At 37.7% G+C, this 24,909-nt stretch overlaps 1 protein-coding gene and 1 long non-coding RNA gene across 6 annotated transcripts in view; both read right to left on the reverse strand.

The window, feature by feature from the left end:
* Positions 1-24,259, reverse strand: LOC115066230 (uncharacterized). 3 transcript variants are annotated; one of them, XR_003845850.2, is made up of 3 exons: positions 14,415-24,259; positions 11,214-11,464; positions 1-11,157 (listed from the first exon to the last, which is right to left on the reverse strand). It is a non-coding gene; the product is annotated as an uncharacterized LOC115066230 (long non-coding RNA). The 3 variants fall into 3 exon arrangements; XR_003845852.2 differs by having other exon boundaries at positions 14,293-24,259; XR_007422084.1 differs by having other exon boundaries at positions 13,857-24,259.
* LOC105232917 (acylphosphatase-2) overlaps positions 1-24,909 on the reverse strand; it is a 108,234-nt gene that overhangs the window by 25,549 nt on the left and 57,776 nt on the right. The gene's annotated exons all lie outside the window — the stretch shown is intronic.

Consider the following 24,909-nt stretch of genomic DNA (forward strand, 5'->3'; position numbering starts at 1 on the left):
AGAGAAAAAAAGTTACTAATGTATTATTATTGTTTTTTTTTTATAGATGTAGTTTAATAACGTATAAAATAATCGAGATACATAAAGGGTTACATACAAATTGTTCAGGATGATGAGACGAATTGTTTGTCCGTCCGCCCGTTCAACTGATAATTTTGATATATCTTGATGGAACTTGGTATTGCAGATCGGTCAATTCCGGCTGTTGTTACGCTTTAATACAGCCGAAAAAGCGTAAAATTTTAAGGCTCACAACTTTACTTTAGGTAAGGGCTTTAACCCATTTACAACCATTGTACTCGCTTGTGTACAGAAAATCAGTCAAGTTTAGGCATGTGGCGTAACTCAATGCTAAGTATTTGCACACAAATTTTTGATCATATGCGTAGTTTTATTCCTAGAAACAACAAAAAAAATACATTCGCTTCACGCGAATTCATAACGGTATTTTTTGTGGTGTCAACTTCTGTGCGGTTTTTTCATATTGGGTGATTTTGTGTCTTTAGTCATTATTTTGCTGTTGATGAGCTATTATCTCTCAGTTGTTAGTTTTAAAATTGTGTGTTGTATGAGATAAGACTAAAGAGATCAATTTTACAAAAAAAAACCATTTGAAAAACCTATTCTTATTTGAGGTATGTGCCTTTCAAAAGTTGTGTACCCGCTTAGGTACAATGGCAAAATGTGTAGGTGAAATAAAAAATTGTATCTTTTGGTTAGGATGGCTATTTCCACTTCGTGTTTTTATGGAAAGAGATATAAACAACTTTCACAGGCTTTAGCTGACATCGCGGATGATGATGAGGCAGATGACGTCGATATCGTTATGATTCCTCCTGATGTCGATGTCAATAATGTCCTAACTATGAGAACTAATTTTGATACGGTTGAACCGTTGAAATACGCAAAGCGTTGGTCAAAACTGGAACAAAAAAAGATAAGTATACCTCAGCCAAATTTACTTTCAAATTACAACCAAGGTATGGGCGGTGTTGATCTACATGATCAGGCCGTAAATGTATACAAAATTGGGATTCGAGGCAAAAAAAGGTGGTGGCCGCTGTTTACTTCGATGATGTGCTCCACAATGGTAAACGCTTGGAAGCTGTACAAAGACGTGAATAATAGTACCAAAGATTTGCTTGAGTTTCAACGTGACATTACACGATACTACCTACGACACTAAACATTGAAAAGATATTCTAAGCGCGCGTTAGGTACAAGTGTTTCTACAGCTGGAGGAGCACATTTTCCAAAGAGAATCCTCAAGCCTCTTAGATGCAGAGTCTGCCGTAAACGAAACAGGTAGATTTGCGAGCTATGTGGTACTGCTTTGTGCGTGGAGCGGGACTGTTTTAAAATAGCCCACTCATAAATATTTTATACACTTTTGACCATTGTACTCGTGTGGGTACAGCAAAATTTTCGTATATGTAATAAAAAAAAAAAAAAATATTTTTTGTTCATCTCTGCGATGGTATAAATCAATAAAAAACTGAAAATTTTAAATAAACTTATTTTTTGACTCCTTGGTTGTAAATGGGTTAAAGTAAGTTGGAGTATCTGTAGTTTAAAATTTTAAAAAGCGGACATGACCCGCCCTAATGAGTTTAATGTAAATATGTGTAATATGTGGATGCCAGTATTTATGACTGCTTTTTAACAAAAATCATTTGTGGCGATTTTTTAAGCTGGGGTCGCCAGTGTTCAAAATTTGATTATTAGAAAATACAACTTTTTAACAATGTCTATAACTTATTGAAGAACTTACTTTAACGTTCATCTATAAATTGGTGTCACAAATATCTCCTAAAATATTATGTATTATGCCAGGTTCAACACCTATCACATTTGCTGGAATTTCAACTAAAAGCCTAACTATAATGTGAATAACATAAAAAAATAAACATTGTGCATGGTTATTGTGAATTGACATTCTGCATTCATGCTTTACACAAAAAAGCTTTAACAAATCTTTATAATTTAAAAAGAAATTATAAAATCTATTTAAAATTTACATTCCTCAAATATTTAACGTCAAAATATGTTTTTATGTAAAATGACAGCTAAAACAGGGTTACAATTATATTTTTGCATGTCATTGCACGAAAATAATCATGGGTTTTGGTCTGACATATTTTACAGCGCTTGCAAATATTTTTCTGCGTGTGTTTGTTGTTGTGCCGTTACATTAGGTGGAAAAATCTGCAATTCTTGCACCGTGCAAGGGTTTTGCAAGAGCAAGAGAATACCCCTATAAATTGTATTTAACAACTATAAAAGGGGTATTCTCTTGCTCTTGCAAGATTGCAGATTGCAAAAATACTACACCGAAATATACAAGGGCACGAGAGCACCCATTGCAGAATCTAGTGATATATGAGCGACTGATTCAGTCAATTTATTTAAATAATTTATCATAAATGACTATTGTGAATTGGCGCACCTTCTGCATGCATTTTTAACAAAAAAACTGTAACAAAACTTTATAATTTAAATAGAAATTATAAAATCTAATTAAAATTTACCTTTCTCAACAGTTTAACGACGTAAAATGTCTTTATGTAAAATGGCAACTACAACAGGGTTGCAATTTTATTTTTGCGTGACATTGCACGCTAATATACATGGGTTTTGGTCTGACATATTTCACAGCCCTTGCAAATATTTTTCTGCGTGTGTTTGTTGTTGTGCCGTTGTAAATCTGCAATGCTTGCACCGTGCACCGGGGTTTTGCAAGAGCAAGAGAATACCCCTAATGTACTTTACATCTAGTTTCGTTAAGTTTTTTAAAAAGTCATTTGCATAAGGAAAATGCGAAACTGGTCGCAGTTTTTCGTATGGAATCAGCTCTTTTCATTTTTTGTCAACAGAAACATCGTTTTGAATTTGGAAATACAAAATTTAATGGAAAATATTAAAAAAAGGAAATGTTTGTACCACAAAATAGATGCCTTTTATTTCAATCGCACAAACAAAGAAAAGGAGTTTCTAGGAATCTTAAAAAAAACATTCCTCTTTCTTTTTTTTGCCATGAACATGATGAATATGACCGAACTCTTTTTTTTAATTCCACTAATTTTTGTTAATATGCATATTCCGTCTAAAACAGATTGTTTTTAAATATTTTAATTTTCTATTCATTTCTGTATTGCAAAACCCAAACGAAACTTAAATCAAAACACAAATTGTTTATTTACACTTTTCTTTTCTGCAAGTAAGTACATTATAGTCATTCAAGAGTCAACTCTCCGTTCCTTATGCATTTGACAGTCTTTTCGTTAATGTTTTGATACGGGTTACGACAGCGTAAGAGTATGCGCATTATAGTTAGGCCTTAAGTATTCAACAAACTGGCTGTCATTACCTCACCACTGCTTATTTTCTTTAGAAATTGAACGAATTCCATCTCTTCGGAGTATGCACTCATATTTGAAGTTAACGTTATATGATTAAAAAACGGGAATTCTGCCCAATTAGTAATACAAATTTCTATCATTACTGATCGTGATGCATAAGGAACCACGGGCAATATTTGTCTAAAATCTCCACATAATAGTACAGCTTTTCAGGCAAAAATATTTTTTTTTGTTTTGCGAATCACAGTCTTTCAACATCATCTCAATACATTTCATAACTTGTAACGGACTTACAAAAATTTCTTATGAGTAAACTCGCCCAATTATTAAATCCGGCATAACTATTATTTTTATATTCGGTACTGTATAATCCAGCGGATTTATGGACAGTCTAAAAACATTATGGAATGTCTTTTCACCAATCAATCTACAAATTATATCCGTTTGTGCGAATGTTTGGGTTTTCCTGCGGCAAATTTTCTTGTGCTAGTATGCAGCTCTAAACCATTCTAGTACTAATTTTTAATAAATTTTTCAATAAAATGGGAACATGGCAACGCTGGTTTTGCGAAGAAACATGAAATCGACAATTGTTTTTTGAAGGAAATTCAAAGTTAAATTCATCCTAAATTAGTTAAAATCCCTATTATGAAATATAGTTGATAATTCGGGTGGTGGAGCACGGTGTGGCTCGTTCCGTAATTGTGGTTGGCCGTGGGGAAACGGTCGGCGCAAATGATTCCACAAATATTAAATAAAACAAAAGGTTTCATATATATAATTTTAATATAACAAATTGGAAACACACTTACCACGTCTGTATCGCAGGAATGTCGCAAAAGAAGAGAGCGCGCAACTTTTTAGTTAACGTTTAGTTGCGCTCGAATTAAAACTTCGAAAAAACTTTGAGGAAGAGCTTGCTCTGCCGATACAGACTTGGCAAAAGAAATTGGGCGGGGGCGGCGTCAACATTCTCCCCGCCTTGCAGCATTACTGCAAATGCAGTTTACAATAAATTACTTAAAACTAAAGTGCGACTGGCTTCTGCACTTCCTCTTTCATGTCTTCTTTGCAGATGAGGTGGCTGTCGAGACGAATCGAGTCTGGGGCGGTCCAGGAAATGCTACTGAGATGAATCGAGTCTCAGTCGGTCATTGCCATGCCGCCAATTTGCATAGAAGTCACCGCCTTCCGAGGTCGGCGAGACGACTCGAGTAAGGTAAATGTGAGAGGCATTGGCAGCCAGTGCACTTTATTGTGCCGATATTATACGACGCCGCAAGTTTTTGCTGCCAAGGTAGTGTTGCGTGCCTTTCCTTAATGATACGGCGCGCATCTGCTTGACGTCGAGCGTCTCGTCCACTCCTTTGCTTCGGATGGGGTGGCCGGCGGAACGAGTGGCCTTCCGCTCGGTTCGGGCAATGTCGCTGAGACGAATAGAGTCTCAGTCGATCGTTGCCATGCCGCCAATCCGAAAGGAAGTTACCAGCATGCCGAAGTCAGCGAGGTGACTCGAATCTGGCTCGATCTTGGGCGTGTGGTATGCGGGAGAGGCCTCGTTGGTCAGAGCTTTGCGTTACTGATGACGTCCGTTGACACGGTTGAGAGGGGTCCGAATACGTCATACCGATTGGCATTGAATTCTCTTCCATTTCCATTGTTGTGCGTGCAACGCTACGGTTGAAGCCGATACGCGTTCGACTTGAGATTGTGGCGATGCTTCTTTTTCAGTTTTCTTTTATTTCTCTTGTTGCTGATACATACTGTGCGTTATGACGCGCATGCTGTGACGATTGTATCTTGTCGCTTGTGGTGGTCGTACTTTGTTTGCTCGTTGACGACGCTGTGGATTGTGCATGTGGTTGTGATTGATGAGCACCTGTATAATTCGCCCTTGACATCGAGTCGTATCTCTTCGGACACACGTGTGATCTCCTTGTAGAGTGAGAGCAAGAAGAGCTTATCGGGATCACGATTCTTTCGTCTTTTTGCTTTTGCGGATTCTCGTTGCATTGCGGCTGCGGCATGTTGTTGGCGGCGCAACAGATGGGAGTGGAGGCCGCTTTGGAATGCCTGCAGGTGTGGCATCGAATTCTGTTGTTGTGACGAACTACTGCCAGATACGTGGTCACCGTTGTGTGATTGCATCCCAACGCCGGGTGCTCGAAATGCGCCACCATGCGTATCGGTGTGATTCGTTGAGCCGGGCGCATCATTGTTAGTCTGATCCCGTTGTTGCTGCTGCTGCTGATGTTGTTGCTGTTGTATAAATACAAAATTAGTATTATTTTCAGTACAAAAATAGTTTTGTGTTTGTTGTTGAGTTATTGTTGAATTTCGTTTATCGCCTTTGCCATTTATCTTCGTTTCTTTGGAGGGAACAGAACCTGTTATAATCCAACCGAACACTGTACGTTGTGCAACGAGAGATCCAAAAATTTTCGATTTTACCCCATTTAGTATCATTTTCGGGTAAAGATCTGCTCCGATCAACAAGTCAACCTTTTAACTCGTATAGAAATTATTATCCGCTAAGGAGATATTGGGTAACCTTTTGACAATTGAATGGTTTATTGATCTGGATGGAAGCTGCCCAGTAAATTTTGGCAGTACCAACGCTTATGCTTCTAGTCTTAAGCTTTTGTTACGAGACGAGCCAATTGTGATCGAGCATACCGATTAAGCTCGTCCTGATACGGTATTATTCAATCCTGAAACTCGGGCGCTGACCTTTTGGCTTGTCAGATTTAAGCGTTTCTGAAGACTGTTGCTTACGAAGGTTGCTTCAGATCCCGAATCAATCAGGGCTCTGACAGTGATGGTACTCTCGTTGTGACATATGGTCACCATGGCTGTACGTAAGAGCATATTTCGACTGGTAAGCACATTTGAAACATTGGCCTTAATAGAGGCCACATGAGATTTAGTAGAAATCTCAGTAATATCTGTGCTGTCGGATATCTGAGCTAATTCCTCACTCTGATCCCGGTGAATCATAGAGTGATGTCTTTGTTTACAATTGGAACAATTGAACATACTTTTACAATTTTTGACTTCATGTGAGTCCGATAAACAGTTTAGGCAGACGTGGAGTTTTCTGACAGCATTTAATCGTGCGTTAGGCTGCATTTCAATGAATCTTTGACAAGTTTTCAAAATTTGCGATTGAGATGAGCACAGTTTACATTTAGTACTGTTTGTCTTGGTGTGATGGGAATTGATGGGCTTGGATCCAATCCTTGACTGCAAGGTTGGTATCCGACCTTCACCATCAGCCATTTTGGGTTGAGTACCCAACTCGCCTTTGAGGCTTGATACTCTTTCCTGCGTTTTAACCCGTTTGGTTAGAAACTTGTCTAACTTAACCCATTTTGGGATCTCTGAATCCGAATCCAGAGACTGTTCCCAAAGCGACAGTGTATAGTACGGTAGTCGGATAGAACACAAACACGTAAAAATGGCATCCCAGCTATCTACATTGATGCCATGTATTTATAAAGCTCAGATAATAATTCTCAGATTCTGTTGAAATGTTCGGAAACTTGAACAATACATTTAATTGTGTATTGACAAGCACTCGCTAGTTTTCATACCTACACAACAAATTATTCCAAGCCAATGCGAATCCGTCATTCGTCAGTGGCGCTTTGGAAACGATAGCTTTTGCCTCACCTCGCGTTTTTTGATTTAGATGGAATAACTTTTCCACTGGAGATTACGCTGGGTTATTCCCATAAATGGCGGCAAATAAATCCCTAAATGAGGGCCATTGTAAAACATCGCCATGAAATATTTCGGTATCACATGGCGGTAAGTTGATGGGATACCTCACGGGTTCTACCGTTTGTTATAACCGTTCAGGTTGAATCACTGTTGAATTTGAAGTTGGTCTTTGGTTGAACGCCGTGCGGTTGTGCATATGTTCGCCCATCAAGGCCGCGCTACACACATAAGCGTGGTAACAGCTTGTATATTTAAGCTTAATGTCGTCAATTGAGCTTGTGTCGGAAGGATTCACCTTTGGCAAACACAACTTGTATTCTGACTTCTCTGCCCACAGAGATTTCAGTTCAGTTTGTTGTACTCGTACTTCAAGAGAGGAGGCACTTTGGTGGTTTGCGGTTGGAGTAAATGACATCTCAAGCTCCAGTAGAGCGTCTGCAGCTGTGATAAATGCTCTGATGGATTCCATTGTGTTCGAAAATTGAACCGGAACTGCAAAAAGTTGCACAAAATCGGATCTAAAACTTTTGAAATTAAAATTTAAAAAATATTTGCAAATATGTTGCGAAAATTTCAAAAGTTAAGGGCACCAATCACGGACAAACTACAATTGAGTTGATGATAGGCAGTGCGTTATTTCTTTATGAAGCGTGAAATTTCGAGAGAACAAAAAATTAATAAATTTAGTGAAGTATTTTCTCAAAGAATTTTTCCCAAATTTAATTTGAACGTGCTTGCTGGGTAATCGGCCCAATGCCTTAGTCTTCAACTATGTACACAAACAAAATTGATTTGTGCTTAGTTGCTTTATTTAAATGCAAACACAAATAAAAAATTCACATCCACTTATTTGATTAATCAACTAATCACTTTCACATTGTTCACGGGGTTATTTTCGAACTATATCGATTTCACCACTGTACTCTTTTGTTTCTTGCTGTCCTTCTGGGATGGCTGCTGCGCTGCTTTGCCTTTGCTTCTCTCCCTTTGCTGTTTTGCCGTCGCTCACTTCACTTTTCTAATTTTTCGTCACTCACTTCACTTGTAATTTTGTATTTTTTTTTTTTGCACTAGCGAAACTGCAGCTGCGTTATTGCTGCTTGCCTTTAATGCTATTCGAGCAATATATGGAAAGGCAGAGTTGAGCGACTAGACTCAAATTAACCACAAGAAAAAACAAGAACCCGAGAGAGATTTTTGACGCTCCAGGCGATGTTTGTGCGTCCAAGAAATTTATAAATTTGTTCGAATAACAGTCTGTGTGTGTTTTTTGTTATGCAAAGTAATCAGTGCATTTGCTAGGTGTATTTATTGTTGTACTTAAAATAAGTACAATACTACTTGCAGTCTTGTGCGTTAATTTTGTGGGTAGAGTGCCAAAAATAAGTTTTGTTCTCCACTTCACACAGCACAATGGGTTTTGTACATTAATTATGCACAAATTAACCAATCTATTGCCTTATAGCTTGCAGCGCACAAATCCAAAATATGTTTGGCTGTAACTTGCATGTTGTTAAATTGGGTAAATTATGCACTTTCACTTTAAATAAAAAACAACTTGTTAATTTTTATCCGGCTCGAAGGACCAATGATAATTCGGGTGGTGGAGCACGGTGTGGCTCGTTCCGTAATTGTGGTTGGTCGGTCGGCGCAAATGATTCCACAAATATTAAATAAAACAAAAGGTTTCATATAATATATATAATTTTAATACAACAAATTGGAAACACACTTACCACGTCTGAACCGCAGGGCTGTCGCAAAAGAAGAGCGCGCAACTTTTTTAGTTAACGTTTAGTTGCGCTCGAAAAACTTCGAAGAAGAGATTGCTCTGCCGATACAGACGTGGCAAAAGAAATTGGGCGGGGGCGGCGTCAACAAAAGTTCATTTCGAATTGTTGTATAAAACTTACCAATCATCAACCACATTCCTTAAATCGCAATGAAAACATTTATATACTTACACACATAAGTATATTTTCTTTGTTTATTTTCTCTTGCTCTTCTAATGTGTATCATTCACAATGCAAAACCTGCTGCCAAAACTACTTGACTATAGCTCAAGAAATAAGGAATTTTTTTCTTGACTATTTACTTGAGAGCTGGAAACGGACCTTAAAATGCGTATGTATGTACGGATAGAGGAGGTCATTCAGAATTAGAAAAAAATATGTATATTTATAGTTCCTTCTGACTTATGGTTTTTAAGATTTTTGCATTTAAAGGTCATAAATTCAACTACATGCATTTAAAATGCATGTTTCTCCTATTTACAATGAATTTTCCACTTATATTATTAACTTTTATCTAGACTAAAATTTCACCAATTTATTTTTCATCAAATAGTTCATTCTTAACAAAAGAACTGCAACAAATCTTTATAATTTAAAAAGAAATTATAAAATCTATTTAAAATTTACCTTCCTTAACAATTTAAGGTCAAAATATGTATTTAAGTAAAATGACAGCTAGCACGGGGTTGCAATTATTTTTTTACGTGTCATTGCACGAAAATAATCATTGTGGCCTGACATATTTTACAGTCCTTGCAAATATTTTTCTGCGTGTGTTTGTTGTTGTGCCGTTGCATTAGGTGGAAAAATCTGCAATTCGTGCGCCGTGCAAGGGTTTTGCAAGAGCAAGAGAATACCCCTATTTTATGGATGCATGGATTTCAACGAAAGTTAAATATGGTATTTTATTTTTGCACTATTTAATACAAAACAAATGTGTAGAACCGAATTAGTAAAGTGTTAGTATATATAAAATTTAAAAATATTAGTGTAAAATGCATTATAAATAAGAGAAACACGCATTTTAAATAGTTGATTTTTTTAACTTTAAATACAAATATCTCAAAAACCATAAGTCAGCGGCAACTACATATATGTATATGTATATACATAGAACTTTAGTGTTGAGTTGTTTAGTCGAAGAGACCGAAACCCATGTCATCTTCTTCCTCGATATAATATAATACATACATATATATATTTTTTTTTTTTGATGTGGAGGCCCTCCTCTATCCGTACATACCTTTTGATCCTGTATTGAACTTCACGAATAACTTTATCAATAGCAATACGCTGTTCATTATACATATTCAAGGTGCTTTCCAAAGTAAAGAGGACTTTTTGAATCTAGCGTCCCCTGGTGACGCCATCTATATGCAGACTGGTGCGTCTGCTATCCTTATCAATTGTTCAGTGAGAATTTTATGATATTTCATAGATTGGAAGTTTGTGTTATCGGTGCGAGAATACGCTTCGAACAAAGAGCCAACATTAAATTTTGTTTTAAAATTGGTAAAACGTTTCAATTGATGAAACAAGATTATGGCGCTGATTGCCTATCCCGTAGCAGAGGGTCAATCAAAATCCCGGATCACCGGAAGTTCCATCGAATTTTGACCGAAGATTTGGGCTTATGAAAGGCGTGTGCAGGGTTTGTTCCGCATAAATTGACTGACGATCTTAAATTGCTCAGAATCAAACATTCGAAGGACGCTTTTGACCGATTATCACAAAAATCACATTTTAACCATTCTATATTTTACACAAATTTTAGGCATGTGCACAATAACAAAATTATTCTGTGTTGACAGATAATAAGTGTTGCCATAATTACATATATATCAAACGAATAAAAATGAATAAAAGAAACTCAAACACAGGAAACAAATACTATCTGAAATAAAATTTCCATTGTAATAAAAAAAAGGTTTTAGGGCTTACATATAAGTATGTTTAATTGCATATAATAATTTAACAAAGGGATCATAACGATTATTTGCAATATTCTTCCTCCAAATATACTCAAAAATTAAATTATAAAATTCTTCACATTATTATAATTTTCTTGTAATTAACCCGTCGGTGCTCATACCCGTGACTGGACAGACAGTCGTATGCCTTCCAACAATCAGTACATATAATACTACCTTTTATCACGTGCTTCTCTATCAAAGGTATGAGCACCTCAGCAGACCACACATTGCCGGGACATACCTTCAGTCTAAGGTCGTCCCTCCCATCCTCAACCATCCCAAGAACTCAGTGGCCTTCGACTCTCCACCCTAAAATAAGAAAAGATATATTAATTACGTCAAAAAAGGTATATTTTTATTATTACCTTTGTTGTATTTCCTCTTTCCAAATTTGCTCTCATCTATTTGAACAGTTTTACCGGGGCCACCAATTTTACCTACCGCTACTGGCACTTTATGTGTACGACACATTTTCGATTTTAAAATTAATCCGCAAAGGAAATACATTTTTATTATTTTTACAATACTCGTATACCACACATTGATTTCACTTCCGAGGCTTTAAGGACATTTGTTCGTTTTACGACACCTCGGCTGGTTGACGCTCCGATAAAATCTATTTAAATGGTATATTTTTATCAATTTAAAACTTAATATAAATTAACTGTTAAATTTGCACTAATTTTTTTAAATTCACTTTAATATTTAATACATATATATAATATATATATTTTTATTTTTATATACTGCCATATATTGTATATATTTTTAAATCTGTATACTGGACGCGGAATTCAAATGAAATGAATATGAAAATAATTACAAAACATTGTTTCTCAAAATTAATTCATCACATATTCATTAGTTGGTGAAATTTTAGTTTAAATGAAAAAACGAAATTTCCTATATTAAATGTATGGGAACCTAAAAAAAAAAAAATAGCGACCCCTTAGAGTTAAGCTACAGCGCCTGGCTTGTGGGAGGATTTTTTGTTTGTCAATCACTAAGATTTGAGGGGGTAAGAGTTGCAAAAAAAATTAAAAAAAATTTTTGAAGCACCCTAATGTACTAAAATCATAAATATTTTGGGCCTTTTGTATGAAACAAAAGCAAACTTATACCATGTTCAGGCCGACACTTATTCACAAGATTTCGGCTGTTGAGCAGTTTAGGGCAATTTATCATCGGTTCGATGTTGGTCTATCATCCAAGTTCGTCACAATACCTACATATATATAGATAAGTTAAGGTACACCTGTTGTCAAACACAGGGTTAATAAAATCTGACACAAAGGCTAATGCTATAATTTGAGCAAAGCCTATTTGCACTCAATTCTCAATATACATATGTATGTATGCGGTATGTGCGAGGCGTTCGCTGACTGGCCAGCATACCAATAAACAACAACTCCCGCTTAGCACGATTTTCCCGCCAATAAGGAATAAGGCGAGTAACATCGTTGTAAAAAAGGCATTTTTACTAATTTGCGCACAACAACGTGGGACTTCTTAAAAATTCAACTCTTCAAAGATATTAAAGAGGAAAATATCTTGCGGAAAGGACTAATTATCCTGAGTACAGAATTAATAATTATATTTAAATTCTGAGGAAAGCTTGTATGTAGTAATTCAAAATCACAAAAAGTAATAAATTTGTGCTTTCAAAAATACTCAAGAGTCAAAAAACATTGTTAGAAAAACTCGTGAAAAGTGTGAAAAATAATAAATAATAATTTAAACAATAATGTTTTCGATTTTCTAAAAAATCATAAAAAAGGAAAACGTTAAATACTAATAATATTGCAATTTTTCGAGAACGTTTCATTCTATAAGTTTCGTATTTTTATCTGAATAAAATTAACTAAAATCAATAACACATATGTATGTTTTTAGTGCATAGAAATATTAAACGTACTTTCCGGGTCTCAAATTTTCATAAAAAGTTATAATGCTCGATCTGGCTTAGTAAAATGGTCTCTTTCATTGCTCGCATATTCCATTGATTAATTTACTTTTACTTCACTTTTCAAATTAAATTTTTTTCTTAAAACATTAATATCACTTGATAATTCCTACAAACTACGATTTGAATCTTATAAAAAAGAAAATTTAAAAATTGCACCGCTGCGCAGTTTGCAATGAATTATTATAAAGAAGGTTCGGAAAATTACTACATTGCAACGGGAATATTTTTCAAACAAGATTACTGAATCTGCTAATTCTACTTTTTCGTCGTTCAATAAAGGGCTTAATTTTCAAGCAATCATTGCAAGGTTGGATCAATCGTACTCCGACAAAAGACCATTGTATGTTCTAGAGAACGAACTTAGCGTGTTAAGGCAAGGTAGGATGTCACTTTCCGAATATTATGACAAAGTTGACAAACAATTAATTATCATAATTAATAAACAAATAATGACCCATAGTGGAAATAGGGTAATTATTGAAGCTCTTAACGATCGAGCAAGAGAAAACGGGTGTTCATATCGGGGCTTCGTCATCCACTATGCGACACTCTAGACCAAAAAACCTTCCCTGCGCACTCTCAGTAGCTCTAGAGCTTGAAGTTACTTACATGCGAAATGACTTTGCCCGCGCTTTTGCGGGCAAAACCTTATTCGCAACCGCTACTGAACGCATTAAACCCAACCTTCAAAACACTAGACCAACGCCGATGGAAATCGACAATAATACTTCTTATTACCATAAACGCTCCTCTCCTTAAAATCAGTATAATTCCCATTACCAGCAAAATAAAAATAATTTTCAACCACTTCAGTCAATACGAAATACTCCGGCACAGCAGCGTTTTACGATTAATCCTACGGTATTTAAGCGATCACCCGAGCAATCCTCCTCAAGATTAAAAAATCAATCAATCAAATCAGACACCTCTAAATAAAATGCAAAAGGTTAACTTTCTGCCTGAAAAAGAAATCTTCGAACAAGTAGATTGCGAAAGATATAATGAAGAGTATTAATTCAGAAATTATGCTGAAAACTGTTACCTTGATGATGAAACTAATAACTGTAATCAAGTTGATAGCGATACGAAACAAGTTGAAGAAATTAATTATTTAAACTAAAGTCGCTCCTGTCGTTTATAACCAAAACATCCAAAAGTAGTCAGGAGCTACGGCTTTTAATCGACACCGGAACTTCTAAGTACTATGTTAGAAATTTTTCGTTTCTGCATCAAGAGTATCGGTAAACCCTTGAAGTTAAAGTCTATCAATGGGATAAATTTAATAAGTAAAAAATGCCTGATGAATATTTTCGATTATACCTCAACATTGTACTTACTTCCCAACTTAAGTACATTTGATGGTATCATTGGACACGATAATCAAAGCAATTTGATTACAACAGAAGAAGACTCCGCTCCATTTTGCATTAAAACTCAATTTCGCGATATTCTCGATTATACCTCAACATTTTACTTACTTCCCAACTTAAGTACATTTGATGCTATCATTGGATACGACTTTCTTAGAGAAATTGAAGCAAATGTTGATACCGAAAATTATTACTTATTTTACCGTAACGTTAAAGAGAAACTAACGCACCTCTTATGCAATCAAAGCAATTTGATTACAACAGAAGAAGACTCCGCTCCATTTTGCATTAAAACTCAATTTCGCGATGTGATTAATGCACACATAAATGCATTTGCTGACCCAAATACTTGTATAGCACTACCATTTAACAGCAATGTACTCAAAAAAATTACCCAATTTATTACAAAAGCTATCCATATCCGGTTATAGTTGCGCCGTTCATTAATAACGAAATGAGAACACTCGTCACAGATGGTATAATTAGAGAATCACGTTTTAATAAATTTATCGTCAAGAATTAAGAATCGCGAGTTTTCTTGTGCTCGTATGTAGTATGTATAGGTCCGTATCCAACTTTCAAGTAAGCTCAAGAAAAAAAAATACATTATTTCTTCAAGTAATTTTGACAGCTGGTTACGCATTGTGAATGATCCACATTAAAAGAGCAAGGGAGAATAAACAAAGAAAATAAACTTTGCGCGTAATATGTACATATCGTCACCTGAAATGCAAAATAACGTAACAACATTTTCAGAAATTTACAGTGGCATGAATGAAACACGGAATAAAATGGAACATGAGTGAAACAAAATATTAATATTGGTTAAAACTGGTTTATATATGACCGCAGAACCAGAAAATGTTGAACATATTTAATATTATGTATATAATTTGAAGTAGTGAAGAGTAATCAATAAGACACTCAATTTCGATTTTTTTGATGATACGTTATTTTGCATTTCAGGTGACGATATGTACTTGTAAGTATTCCGAATATAATGAATGTAAACGGAATTGAATTTACAACAGTTTAATGGCAAAATGTGTGAAATCAGGAACTACTTGTTGATTTGAAAAATTCTCTCGCTGTTGAGAAGCTACACTACCTGTGGTATTTTCAAAAAAGCTAGTGATCTATACTAAAACTCCAATAATGTAATCTGTTGCGCCAAGCGACATCTTTACAACTCTAAAACTAAACATAAGAAAATGAAATATTAAATTATTATAATGAAAAATGAAATTGAAATTATAAATATTGAATTGTACAAAATAGCATACTTACCTTAATAATACATTTATATTACCTTCATTTATTACTTACCTTAATTCATCTACTACAATATTTAACGAAAGATAATTACTTACCCCTTGTATTTACATTACCACTAGCTTAAGCCGTTAGTTTTAAGATTTAGGCTAAGCAATTCCAAGAACGGAACAAATGAATTATTGTATTAAAGAACTTGAAAACGACCGGACGCGTCTTAATTTTTTATCGCAATTTTCGTGACAGGCAATTAGGCTGTATTTTATTCGCGCATTCCCTAAAGTTATTTTTTCGCTTCTCAAAAACGCTTGAGAATTTTTCATGGCGCCCGAGCAGGGACTAAGTGCATGAGCTTAGTATATATTAATTTTGACTTTCGTTTTCGTTTAATAAACTAATTTCGTGCTAATTGCCTGTCAATTCGTTCGTTTTCGGCCCTTCGTGAAAGTGAAGTGGAAATAAATTAAACATAAAAAAGAAAAAACAACACCTAAAACAAATATACGAGTACAAGTACATGTCATTTAAAGAAATAAAAAAGATACCAAAAGAAAAGTACACATACATACATATAATTGGTACATATGTATACTAAAAGTGATCAAGTGCAGTGATACCTGAAACACAAAGAAGGAAAAATAATTATAAAACATAAAACACAAAACTAAAGTGATAATAAAGAGAAGAAGTGATGTGAAAAGTGTTAAACACAGTGGCAAAAAATACATATAAAAAAGGCTAAGTGAGAAAGCATAAGTTAAACATACATACTACATGAAAAACAAAAAATAATAATAATTATACATACATATATATTTCTAAAGTGGAGTGCATAAATTTACTTACCTCAGCCCAAAAGAGCAAAAAACAAAAAAGGGAGTTATTGTGGAGTGCGTGCACATACATATTTACATACAGTATTATAAATACATAGTGCGTGTTGCTAAATGTTCGTGTGACAATTTCACCTAATATCCAAACCAAAGAAAAAATAAGAAGAAAAGGTGGTACAGTGCAAGGTGAATTTTTCATGAGGTACAGTGGTGGGCGCAAATAAAAGCTCACGGGTTTGCCCTAAAAACGTAATAATAATAATTGCATTACAGTTTAAAAAAAAAAAAAATTGTGTAACAGTTTTATAAACTGTTTAAAGTGTCGCTTAGTGGAAAAACCGGTAAGCTTAAAACCGTTGTGCTTAAAACCGTTGCTGTCACCACCGTTGCCACCGTTGCTATCATCAAGTCGCTGCTGCCATCACTCGCTGCTGCCATCAAGTCGCTGCTGCCAACAAACCGCCGCTGCCATTATTCATTGCTGCCATCAGTCGCTGCTACCATCAATCGCTGCTGCCATCACTCGCTGCTGTCATCAAGTCGCTGCTGCCAACAAACCGCCGCTGCCCTTATTCATTGCTGCCATCAGTCGCTGCTACCATCAATCGCTGCTGCCATCACTCGCTGCTGCTCGCCGCTGCCGTCGTGGGAATGAGCTGCCGCTGCATCCTGTGCCAAAGGGACGTAAGCGCCGGCAAACAGCCGACGCACCAGGTAACGAGTGCGAATTACTGAAAGCAGTGCAAAAAAAAAAGCAAACTACATCAAAACAAGTGCACTTTCAGTTTTTGGCTCTCCCTTTTCACTTTATACATATTATATTTTATTATTAGTATATATATGTATATGGTTATACTCGTACATACATATACATACTTATTATTGCGTATATTGTGATTTACATATACGAATTCAAAGTGAACAAGGGATTCTGGGATCTTGCGGTAGCCCTTTATTTTGAAATAAAGGTGATAAAATTCTTAATTGCAAATTAAATTATTATATTTTTCGCAATTTTTTCGATCCGCGTTTGCAATTATCGGTCGTTTTTTCGCAATTTTTGTCGATTTTCGTTCGGACATTTTCCGATTAAATTACGTTTTTGTGCTATTGCTCATTTTGCGCATTTATCGGTTTGGCTTTCGATACTTGAGAATCGATATTATTTTTTTTCTCGTTTTCGTCACCGATTCCAAATATATTTGTTGCGAACTTTTATTGCGATTAGTTTGGCTTTCGTATATTTGGGAATCGACATTTATTTTTCGTTTTCGTTATCGATTCTTAGTATATCTGTTGCCAACCGTTATAGTCCTGTTTCGGAAATTTAATTTAAACAAGCAAAATGAGCAAGCCAAAGCCATCTCTCGCAAGCCTGTCTCCAAGTAAGGAGTTGACGGACTTAAAATCGTTAAGACGTCAAAGAACGGTTGCGAAAAGTAGTATTTTGCGCATTAAAACGGGCCTTCTCGAAAATACTATGTCTTTAGATCCAATAGAATTGGAATGTCGTCTCGATATATTAAATTCACATAGTGAAAAATTAATGAAATGCCAATCAAAGATTGAAGAAATTGATGAGGACGACATGGCCCGAGGGGAGTTAGAGGACATAATCGTTGAAACGAAGTCCATAATAAAGTCAATTTTAGCGAAAAATAAAACTTCATTTGCCGAAACATCTTTTGTAGCTTCTCACAGCTCAAGGCTCCCTAAAATGAATTCGCCGAAATTCAAGGGAGAATATTCAGAATTCAAAAATTTTATGAGTTTGTTCGAGAGCTTGGTTCATAATGATCCAAATATCCCAGATATTGAAAAATTTAACCATTTGGTTAATTGTCTATCTGGAGAGGCTTTGGGAACAGTTAAAGCGTTTCAAATGTCGGATGAAAATTATCCGAAAGCGTTGGCAAGTCTCAAGAAAGTTTATGATAATAAATGTTTGATATTTTTCAATACAATATCTAAACTTTTTGAGCTGCCAACCATCCCAAAGCCATCCGCGCCTTCATTGCGATCAATGATTGACGAAGTGTCAGCGGTGTATGACTCATTGCTATCGCTGGGCGATGAGAAACATATAACAAACGCTATTATTATACACATAGTGATGACAAAGGTCGACTCAGCTACCAGATCCAAATGGGATGAACAGCTGGATTATGACAAGCTGCCACTGTGGAAAGAATGTGAAGCCACCCTAAATCGAAGATTCCAGCAGCTATCAGCGGAAGGAGCATCACACTCTAGGACGAAGCCCATACCTACAAGCAATGCGCATCATGGGAAACAACAACATATGGACAGGACCAAATCGGCGCTGGTTGCTGCAAATACGAGGCAGCCTCTTTGCCAACAGTGCAAATCGAGGGATCACCATTTGACTGCCTGCCCCACCTTCAAGGCGCTTCCAGTGCAGCAGAGGTTTGAGTTCGTGAAATCGGTGCCCTTATGCATAAATTGTTTGCGTAAGGGACACACTGTCTCTAAGTGCAGAGCGGACAGATGTCGTGTGTGCAATCGATCGCATCACACATTATTGCACCAGTATCCGGTTTCCTTCCCCGCTGCACCTCATCCGCAACCATCAACCACTCATGCCATGCATGCAGCCAGTATGCCGGATCGGGTCATGTTGGCAACAGCAGGGATTCAAATGAGGACCAGTTGTGGAGAGTACCTACCTGCGAGAGCGTTGCTGGACTCAGGCTCCCAGGTCAACTTCATGACGGAAGACTTGGCACAGAAGTTGCGGATTCGACGACAACACAAAACATTAAACGTAATAGGAATCGGCAATTCCAATACGAAAGTGGGGGCAAAATTAAGCGCGTTTGTTAAGTCGCGGGTAAATAATTACGAATTTTCGGCGGAATTCTGGATAATGCGAAGTATTTCGGCAAATCATCCAGACCATAATATCAATATTAATGGCTGGAAAATTCCGCACAATATTGAATTGGCGGATCCAGAATTTCACAAATGTAAAAAAATTGACATCTAATTGGGTGCAGAATTATTTTTCGAACTTCTAGCTGTCGGCCAAATTAAAAATGGTCCTAATCAACCAACATTACAGAAAACCCTTTTAGGGTGGGTTGTATCTGGCAAATACGCCAGTAATATAAGTTCTCCTCCCAGATTACATAGCACATTATGCCAAGCTGAAGAAGACTTAACGTCAATCGATTCAGTAGTCCAAAAATTTTGGGCGCTAGAAGAACTACCTTCAGAATCAAATGGCATCAAATTCACACCAGAGCAACAACAGTGTGAAAACTTTTTCGTTAATACTACTCAAGTATTGCCTTCAGGACGGCTTCAAGTTAGAATGCCCTTTAAAGCTGACCGTAAGTTACTCGGTCACTCATATGAAACCGCAGTTCGGCGGTTTCAGGCCCTGGAGAGAAGGACATTAAAAGATCCAGAACTTCGCAAAATGTATCTGGACTTTATGAATGAATATAGAGCCTTGGGTCACATGAGCCCAACGAACAATAAAATCCCGAGTGAGCCACACTACTTCATTCCGCATCAATGCGTTTTAAGGCCCGAGAGCACAACAACCAAACTACGTGTTGTATTTGATGCTTAGAGTCGATCTTCAACTCAAATAGCGTTGAATGAACTTTTGATGGTAGGTCCAACCATCCAAGAAGAGTTATACTCAACTCTTCTTCGTTTTCGCTTACATAAGTATGCATTAACAGCGGACATTACTAAAATGTACCGTCAAATAATTATGCATGAAGAAGACAGAAATTGTCAGCTTATTGTGTGGAGAGAGCATCCTTCTGAGCAAATTCAAATTTTTCGTCTCAACACCGTAACATACGGCACTGCGCCTGCTCCATTTCTCGCAACACGGTGTTTGCAAATGCTCAGTGATGCCAATACAATGAAATACCCACTCGGTTCATTGGTCATCAAAAGAGACTTTTATGTTGATGATTTATTAACAGGGTCCGAAAGTTTTGAGTCTCCAGATCTTTTGAGAAGTGAGGTAATTAAAATATTAAACTCGGCAGGATTCTCCTTAACGAAGTGGTTTTCGAACCACCCTAAATTTTTCGACAGTGATTGCACTGAAAAGTCATTAAGCTTCAATGACAAAAGTTCCACTAAAACGTTAGGAATCCATTGGTTGCCGAAAGAGGATTTGTTTCGATTTATTTTAGATGACAATTTTAATGATCTGCGAGCCACTAAACGAAACATATTGTCAGTTTCTGCTCGCCTTTTCGATCCTCTTGGATTACTAGCCCCACTAGTTACCAAAGCAAAAATCTTATTGCAAGAGCTTTGGATCCAAAAACTAGATTGGGATGAGTCGATTCCATTGCGCCTTGACACTAGCTGGCAGAACTTTAAAGCCAACCTAATGCAGCTCTCATCTATAAGCATTCCTCGTTACGTAAACGTTGAGTCGAGTGCCATCTGCCAAATACATGGCTTCTCCGACGCCTCAATAAGGGCGTACGGATGCTGCATATACATACGAAGCCAATCTGCTAGTGGTATTAAATGCATGCTGCTTACTGCAAAGTCTAGAGTGGCTCCGCTGAAGACCAAATCTCTTCCGCGTCTTGAGCTCTCGGCAGCACATCTTCTTTCGAAATTATGGTCAAGAGTAGCGCCTATGTTGAGTCGACATTTCGAAAATATTACATTTTGGACAGACTCTGAAATCGTTTTACATTGGATTAAAACACATCCATCTTCACTACAAACCTTCGTCGCAAACAGAGTGTCCGAAATCCAAGAGTTGACTGAAAAAGTACATTGGCGACATGTGCCAACGAAACAAAATCCTGCGGATCAAGTGTCTCGGGGTTATAACGTGGATGAATTGAATAATTCAATATGGTTTGGCGGTCCACAGTTCCTCCTAGAAGCCCCTGCATTATGGCCAATTAATAACCACTTCCAGCTCTCACCAGAAGACGAAGCATTAGAGAAGAAGAAAAATACATTTACATTACTTTCGACTACTGAGAAAAATTCAATATTGGACCTTATTGAAAAATTTTCTTCTCATAAAAAATTGCTTCGTGTGGTCGCATATATATTACGATGGATCAGGCGACCACCAAAATCCTCCAGAGACCAAGATCTGACTTCAGAAGAGTTAAACTTGAGCTTTCTAAAAATTGCACAGGTGGTCCAACATTCAGAATTTTCGGATGTTATTCAAAAATTGCATAAAGGCATCACCCTACCCGCAAACTTGCAAAAACTCAACCCGTTTTTGCATGAATACTCGGATAAGTCGCTGTCGTTCAAATATTTCCGAGTAGGAGGTCGCTTATTAAATGCACCTCTCCCATACGATGCCAAATTTCCGCTTTTATTAAATAAAAGTTCGCACTTCGTTACAACGTACTTACGGTTCCTGCACATTCGAAATCACCACGTTGGGGCTAAAGCGTTGGTTGCGCTTCTTCGAGAACGCATATGGCTAATTAATGCCCGAGAAGCTTGCAGTAGAACCGTAAGAAACTGTATACATTGTTTTCATTACAAGCCGAAGTTGCAAAACCAAATAATGGGAAATTTGCCAGTCGAAAGACTTCGAGCACTACGTCCCTTTCTTATATGTGGCGTAGATTTTTGTGGTTCGATATACACAACTTTAAAAATACGCGGTCGACCACCCGTAAAAACATATATTGCAGTTTTCGTTTGCTTTACTTCCAAAGCAGTTCACTTAGAATTAGTTTCAGACTTGTCAACTAATTCATTTATTTTCGCCCTAAAAAGGTTCATTGGTCGCCGAGGAATGCCCCAGAAGATGTTCAGCGACAACGCAACCAACTTCGTCGGCGCCGATCGCAGGCTGCGCGAGCTGAAAGAGGCGTTTCTGGTCCAGGCAACGGAACTGAAGGTATTCGCCGCAGAAGAAGGGTTCAGCTTCACCTTTATACCACCGCGGGCGCCGAACTTCGGCGGATTATGGGAGGCCGCGGTGAAGTCCGCCAAACATCTCATCGTTCGCGCAATCGGCAACGGGCTCCTCACAGTAGAGGAGCTATCAACACTGTTGGCCGAAGTGGAGGCAATTCTCAATTCTCGGCCCCTAACACCTCTGAACCAGGACCCCAACGACGGCGAAGCGTTAACTCCAGCGCATCTCTTAATAGGGTGCTCCCTGCGATCACTCCCACCAGCACAGGTAGCAATGGACCCAATTCATTGTTGCGAGAGATGGCAACTTGTTTGCTGTCTCAAGCAACAGTTTTGGCGACAGTGGTCCAAAACAAACCTGACGGGTCTTCAGGAGCGCACCAGGAGCGCACCGAAACGGAATCTGCAGCCCGGCGACCTCGTCCTCGTACACGAAGACAACACACCACCGCAGCAGTGGGTAACAGGACGAGTCGTCGCAACCGTCGAAGGGCAAGACGGCAAGGTGTGAGTCGCAGACGTAACAACGAAGGCGGGCACAATTAAGCGCCCCATACACAAACTCGCATTATTGCCCATGGATATTGAAGGATCCTGATCCTGTCAAGGCGGCCGGTGTTGCGCCAAGCGACATCTTTACAACTCTAAAACTAAACATAAGAAAATGAAATATTAAATTATTATAATGAAAAATGAAATTGAAATTATAAATATTGAATTGTACAAAATAGCATACTTACCTTAATAATACATTTATATTACCTTCATTTATTACTTACCTTAATTCATCTACTACAATATTTAACGAAAGATAATTACTTACCCCTTGTATTTACATTACCACTAGCTTAAGCCGTTAGTTTTAAGATTTAGGCTAAGCAATTCCAAGAACGGAACAAATGAATTATTGTATTAAAGAACTTGAAAACGACCGGACGCGTCTTAATTTTTTATCGCAATTTTCGTGACAGGCAATTAGGCTGTATTTTATTCGCGCATTCCCTAAAGTTATTTTTTCGCTTCTCAAAAACGCTTGAGAATTTTTCATAATCTAAGATGTGAAAAAATGATTAAAAAACTTTCTTAAATCGCATGCGCTGCGCAAACTATTGATTATAGAACCAAATAATAAGCTACACATTTGCAGATCATAATTATCTACAAAAAATGTCGCGACAGCATACATATGTCAAATTATTATAGTTTTGTCACAAGTGTTTTTATAGTTAAAAAAAATATATATGAATATAAAAATGCCACTGCTATGAAAGTTTTTTATTTAATCTTTGGAATTAATATTTATCAAAACAAACTACTGCATAACTTTTTGAATTATTCTATTCGAAAGATATCTCCAATTTAAAATTGTAAGTTATTTGGAGGATGGAGTCATGTGTAGAAGTTCACGCAAGTGAGGAAAGTTCTCTGATCGCCATTCACTTGGGAGTGGCCAGAAACGATTCTTTTACATATGACTCAAGCAGCTCACGACTTCCGGTCTTTGACCAAGTATCCTCTGGGTAGCCTAAGAACATCCGTTTGAAGGCGAGCTAAAGTGAGAAGGCGAAATATCCCCTACTTAGGGTTGTGCGCTGGGTTTGGGACCCGCCACGTAAAAAAAACACCCCCAATGAAAAAGAAAACACAGCCTCGGATGACAGACCCCCCTTTTGATGACGACCATGGCAAACGAAATAAGGACTATGATTTGAGGGCATGCACCTGGAATGTCCGGTCCCTTAATTGGGAAGGTGCCGCTGCCCAGCTGGTAGATGTCCTCGTAAAGATAAAGGCTGACATCACCGCCGTCCAAGAAATGCGATGGACGGGACAAGGACAGAGACGAGTAGGTCCTTGTGACATTTACTACAGTGGCCATATAAAGGAGCGCAAGTTTGGTGTTGGATTCGTGGTGGGAGAGAGACTCCGTCGCCGAGTACTATCATTCACTCCGGAGAATGAACGTCTAGCCACAATCCGCATCAAAGCGAGGTTCTTCAACATATCGCTGATTTGCGCCCACGCCCCGACGGAAGAGAAGGACGATGTGACCAAAGATGCTTTTTATGAGTGCTTGGAGCGCACTTATGAGAGATGCCCCCGCCACGATGTCAAAATCGTGCTTGGCGACTTCAACGCCAGGGTGGGAAAAGAAGGTATCTTTGGCACTACGGTCGGTAAATTCAGCCTCCACGAGGAAACGTCCCCAAATGGGTTGAGGCTGATCGACTTCGCCGGGGCCCGAAATATGGTTATCTGTAGTACTAGATTCCAGCATAAGAAGATACATCAAGCTACCTGGCTGTCTCCGGATCGAAAAACCACCAACCAGATCGATCATGTTGTGATAGACGGAAGACACGTCTCCAGTGTTTTAGATGTGCGTGCGCTCCGAGGTCCTAACATCGACTCGGACCACTATCTTGTTGCAGCCAAGATTCGCACCCGCCTCTGTGCAGCAAAAAACGCACGCCAACAAACATAAGGAAGGTTCGACGTCGAGAAGCTGCAATCACAACAGACAGCCGAACGATTTTCTACTCGGCTTGCACTCCTGCTCTCTTGAGAGCACTCGTCAACAACTCGGTATAAGGGAACTGTGGGACGGCATTTCAAACTCCTTACGTACAGCTGCAACCGAAACCATTGGTTTTCGGAAAGTGCAAAAGAACAGCTGGTACGATGAGGAGTGCCGTGTCGCAGCGGAGAGAAA

This window comes from Bactrocera dorsalis, chromosome 1 (assembly GCF_023373825.1).
Source record: "Bactrocera dorsalis isolate Fly_Bdor chromosome 1, ASM2337382v1, whole genome shotgun sequence".
Taxonomy (NCBI): Eukaryota; Metazoa; Arthropoda; class Insecta; order Diptera; family Tephritidae; genus Bactrocera; species Bactrocera dorsalis.